Raw genomic sequence first — 5595 nt, 5'->3', positions numbered from 1 at the left:
CAAGTGTGGTCATGCAGAATTAATTTGGGGTCACTGCTTGATCCCCCAAACACGGTATTATTTTGTGACTCCCTAATGCAAATACAGAAAGTCATTTGTTACTGCGCAGTCAACTGTGTGATTTGAAGAAGGTACATTAGGGACAGATGAATCCCCAGTGCCAGCTGGAAAAAAGGAGACCAAGTACCCTGTAATGAGATGAATTTCAAGATTAATTCCCCTTTTCTCCATGATGCCACAAATTCCCTCTGATGCCTCGCAGGTTAAGTCAAGGAATTAGGAAGGATCTGCCAGGAAAATATGAATCTCATTTGTGGAGAGAAAATGGAGTTGAGGGAGATAACAGAGAAAAGCAGCCTTTAAATCTCCTGGTGGGTCTCAGGTATGTGGAACAGCTCTTGCCCTGTTGCATTCCTTAGCTGTGGCTACCACTGGTTGCAGTTCCCTGAGGAAGGATCTGGCCCAGCAGTGCTAGAATTTGCAGCCCATGATGTTCCTCTTGCTGAACCCTGGTCCTGGTTGTCACTGCTGTATCATGTTGTCCTTGGGAGCAGAGGAGGGGAACACTTCATATCACTTGTTGTCTGCATTTCCCTAATATCCCGGCTCCTGCTTTACATCAGAACAGACTGTGCCCAAGTTACATGTTCCCAGTTGTCTTGAGGTGTCTGGATCAATTTATCCTTTCATCATCACTTATTTTTAGCATATCCTCTCCACCTCATCCATGTGGTCTTTGCTTTCAGACCACAGAAGTTCTAGTTTGACACTATCTGGTGATCTCTAAAATTCAACCTTCTTCTGGCTCAGGGCTGGGCTTGCTGGTTTTGGATGCAAAATTCCACATGTATTTTTGCTGCAGTGACTTCAATCAGCTTTGCCATTTTCACATCCACTGCAGTGCTAGAACTTCACAGCTTGTCAAACCTGACCCACAAACTATAACCCCACTCTCTGAATTCTACTCCTTTTTTACTCTTAGGATTACTATCAGTTTTTATGTACAAGCCATTTAATGTAAAAAATTACTTCTTGCTGTAGAAAAATTTATATAAAAGTATGGATATCATCTTTAGAAAGGACACAATTTACTGGCATTGTTTTACTGTAAATCTTACAAGTCATTAGGAGTCAGGTACAGATGTACAATTTTCCCTCCAGTGTCCCATGCAATTTATTTCACGGATTCACTGAAAGTTCAAAAACTAACAGGGATCAGATTGAATTGAACTGCTGAACTTCATTATCTTATTCCTTCTATTACTACAAAGCTTTTTTTTTTTCTAGTTTCCAGACAGAGTGGGGGAGATGTGAAAACTTCAGACCAATTTTCCAGAATGTGCATATAAAATCATAGTGGGAGTTTCACCGGCATTTTCTGTGACCCACCTCCCATGTTCCTGGCACTATTAAGAGGTTTGCAAAAACCAAACCAAACCAAACAAAAATGGAATAAATCTTTTCCCTTAGCTTTCTGTCTAGATGAGCTTGTAACACTTAGTAAAGATTAGTGGCTGAAATGTTCTTCAGCCATAGTTCACTTATGCAAAGTTGCAGTTCTGAGAGCGAATTTCACATTTCCAATGACAGAATGAAGGGCCAAACCAAAGCCTGTAAAAAAAGAAAGTCCCACTATACAGCACAGCCAGATACTCACTTGCAGGACACTGTTTTTCAGTATAGTGTATTTGCTTAGAAAAAGAAGAATGTCCCAATAAACACAGAGACTGCTTATTTCCCAGTCAATTCCTGATCTCGCAGCATCCCCTACAGTACAAAAGCTGTTAAATGATCAATCTGATTTTCATATATAATTCACAGTTCACACTTTTTCCCCTTAAATGGCTTCCTTTAGTTCAGAACCCAGCGCTTTAAGCAAAATTGTGCCAGGGTTGGAGGCTCACCAAAAGGAATTAATTTTGAAAGAAGTGATTGTTATGTTGCTTCCTGCAGTCATTTAATGTTGACCTTTGCTGTGGCCATTTCCTGTTTAAGTAAAGTGTTATTTACCTCCTCCCTGTGAAAGGTTTGCACAGAGCTGGAGCATCACAATCATTCTAAATGGCATCTCGAGGCATTTTTTTAACAACTTCCCCTTTTATGCCTTTTAATTTTAAATGGCTTACAAATGTTAAAAACCTGAACATAACAAAATATCAAAAGAAATAACTCTAAATTATTACTGCAATTGTGCACAAAAAGACTACTTGCCCACAGCTATGCTTAATTCTCTATTTACATCCAGCTTACTACAAGGTGATGTCAGATAACATAAATTAATTTTGCTCCAGGATGACAAATGTGTTTGAACCATACACAGAGATTTCATATGAGCTGTCTCAGTTCTGGGTTTGGCAGAATGTGATAAAGTTTTACCCTGCAAGGGGTAATGTGAGGAAAGAGATCAGGGTCTATGTTTTGGCAGCGAGAGCATTGCCGCTGGTATCTCCAGTTTCCTGGAGGAAATCATCCGTGTGAACACTGGACAAAGCTGCGTCCCTTCATGATGCTTCAGGGTCATCAGTGTGGGAAACAGCCATCCAGGTCACCCCTGCCTGGGTCAGCTCTTATAGGGAGCTTATAGTCCTGCATTGTTTTTTAAATAGTGCATAAATACCCTCTGCAGGTCACTTTATAAGCCACAGGGCTGTTTTCTGTTAGAATTACCTAAATGGAGCAGTTTTACAAACAGAAACAGGAATTCCAGCACAGCCCTTGAAACAAAAAATTAAGAAAAGGGAAATAAAAAATAAGAAATAAAACACAATATATGCAAAACTTACCACTGCCTTTACCAGGAGCAAAGTTTCCTGTTCTCCACCATAAAGCAAGTCAATCCCAAGGCATGCCAAGGTTTATCTGATGGTTTTCTGTAAAGACAAAGGGAAATATTATCCTTGTGCAAAGAAAAAAAAAAGTCAGTATAAGGCATCTTTCATACTTACAGCTGTTTTCTTGCACTCTGTGGAAGAGCTGGTGCCCTTTCTGTTAGCCTGTAGCCTAAAATGGCCCATGCATGCTGGGAGATGTTATTTTTAATGTTTTTCCTGTTCAAAGTATCCAACAAATATCCCTGTATGCATCTGGTAGCTGCACTGACAGCCACCCCCAGTAATATTTTACAGCATAAGACCAAGGTGTGTTTTGGAGTCACTGAGGCCCAAAGCTTAATGATATAGAGTTGGAGGGCTGCATAAGGCAGAAAGAGGTAAAGCCCATCCTGCTGTCACTTGGGAGTGACCTGTCCCTCCACCCATCTCCTGTCCTTGTTAAAAGTAAAACTGTTCAGCATTCCATCCACTCCAGCAATCTCTGGGTTTCACTGTTCCCTTCACTGTGCTGTTTCTAGCATGCACAAAACAGCACCATTTCAGGTAATTGCAAGGTTTTATGCTCTCCCACTGAGAAGACACAGTCTGATGCAGTCAAAATAGGCAACACATCCATGCCAGCAGATCCTTTTCCCTTTCCCTTGATTTATCAGCTGCTTCTGAAGCAGAGGTCAAGCAAGTGAAATGGTGGGTCTGAGTCCCTCCGGCCACAAATATGTAGCATTTCCTACAGATATATAATGTTATTGATGACATCAGCATCTGCAGGGTCTCTTTGCTCAGATATATAAATCAAGGAGGTTTCCTTAAAAGTTTTTGCATAGTCCCAGAGTATCCCCTTGAGCATCCCATAATGTTCCTAGTAATCTTCTTTCCCTTCTATCAGTTACAAAGTCCAGGATGAACCTCTTTGAGGCTATGCCTTTTAGTTTCAGTAGCCGTCAACTAATGGCTGAAGAATTTTAGTCTCAGATACTGTGCCCTTTATCCCTAGCCTGTCTGGTTTATGTTGTTGTGTTTGTTTATCACTTTCCCTATTGCTTATTATTCCCTTTGAACTTATAATATCCAGCATCAGATAGCCTAAATGGAGCAGGTGCACTCACATCTTTCCACATACCATTGGAAAAGGGGGGGGAAAAAGCACCTCGGAGCAGATAGGAGGAAAAGCAGCTTTTCAAAAGTCAGAGGGATTTGCAGTATCCCCAAAAACCTCTTCTACTTTTCAGTCCTTAGTTTTATCACTTGCAGGACAGCAAGCAGTTGAGCCTACCTGGTCCTTGCGGTAAACAGCCCCGAAAGCTACCAGATTTTATTTGCTTTTAAGCAATTTTAGGTTGCCACTATGTTGCCCTCAGGGCTTGAGGCAGAAATTAGTTCAGCTTATTTTTCTGTTCCCCTCCCTGTTGAGAAAATACCTTTTATTGCTTTCTGTGAAAATAAAACTATACCAGTATTTAAGCCTTCACTTTTGGCAGCATCTCTCTGATATCACAAGTATCTCTTTATTGAAATCTCTTTTTGACAGCAGAGAACTCTCTTCTTGGTGCTTTGCTCCCTCAGGTGAAATGAAGGTAAGGATTTTTATTTGGAGCTGTGTTTTCCAATCACTCTCACAATCCATGACAGGAAGAAAGAGAAACAAAAGCTTCTATGGAGGCTAGGTCTGGAGCTTGTCTTTGAGGGCACATGTGAAACCCTCCTCAGGCAGCTCTTCTACAAAAGAAACTGTTTCACAGCCTTTCCATGAAAAGAAATAATTTTTTTTCTTCTTTTTTTTTTCTTCTTCACCAATCTCTATGACTACTACAATGATGACTTTCTTTTCCAGGCCCAAACCTGTCATGGTTTGAGACCCCTAAAAATCCAATTTCCGAGTCCAAGCCCCCCTCCCACATCTCACTCCAGTGTGAGAGGGGTTTTCCAGACACGACACAAGACTCAATATGGGGGGAAGGGAATTATATTACAATTATTACACAAATAAATATTATAATACATTATATACATAATCCTAACTATCTCTGCTATGATAAAGCAATATTTACATTGGATCAAATCTCTTTTCCCTCCAATAAAAGTCCAGAAGGGAAGAAGTAAAGATCCTTTCCACTTTCAGGGCAGCAGTGTCTCTTTTCTTCAGTGCAGCAGTCGTAGCTGAAGTTATAGCTGGATCTCTCTCCATTACACACAAGGGGGTCTCCTCTCACCACTCTCGGCCCTTCGACTCCAATCAAAGGTCTCTCTCCTGTGGACTGTACAGCAGGGACAAGGCTCGCCTCACCACGTCATATCATTGGATGTAAGACCCCCATGAAGGTCCCTTCCTCGAGGGGCTGAGTTCCCTCGAGTCAGAACGTTTAGGGCAGCTTTCAGTTCAGTCTTTGCCTTAAGCATTCTATCAGAGCTCCTGTGCTCTGTCTCAGTCCGCCGGCGGGGGGGGGGGGGGGGGGGGGGGGGGGGGTAAGGCCAGTTCCCCCCGCATTCCATCCAACCACCCCGGTCCAGCTCTGGGACATCTCTGAGCTTTCACTCTCTCTGCTGCATGTTGCATTTTAGGACTTCCATCCAGTAGGAGTCCACCTCCTCCTCTTAGGAGGGGTCTCAAAGGGGTTTCGGGGGACTTGATTCAGTTCTTACCCCAAAACTGTCTCTGTTGAGCTTTCTCTGCTCTGTTGCCGGCTCTCTCTCTCCTTGCAGGACATCTCTCTGCGTTCCTCAGCCTGGCTATGTGCCATGTTGCTAGTTGCTGGCTATTTTCTTG

The sequence above is a fragment of the Neopelma chrysocephalum genome, unplaced genomic scaffold, assembly GCF_003984885.1.
Source record: "Neopelma chrysocephalum unplaced genomic scaffold, ASM398488v2 Primary Assembly neopelma1_91, whole genome shotgun sequence".
NCBI classification, from domain to species: Eukaryota; Metazoa; Chordata; class Aves; order Passeriformes; family Pipridae; genus Neopelma; species Neopelma chrysocephalum.
The sequence above is the reverse complement of the archived record's forward strand: the minus strand, read 5'-3'. Positions refer to the sequence as shown.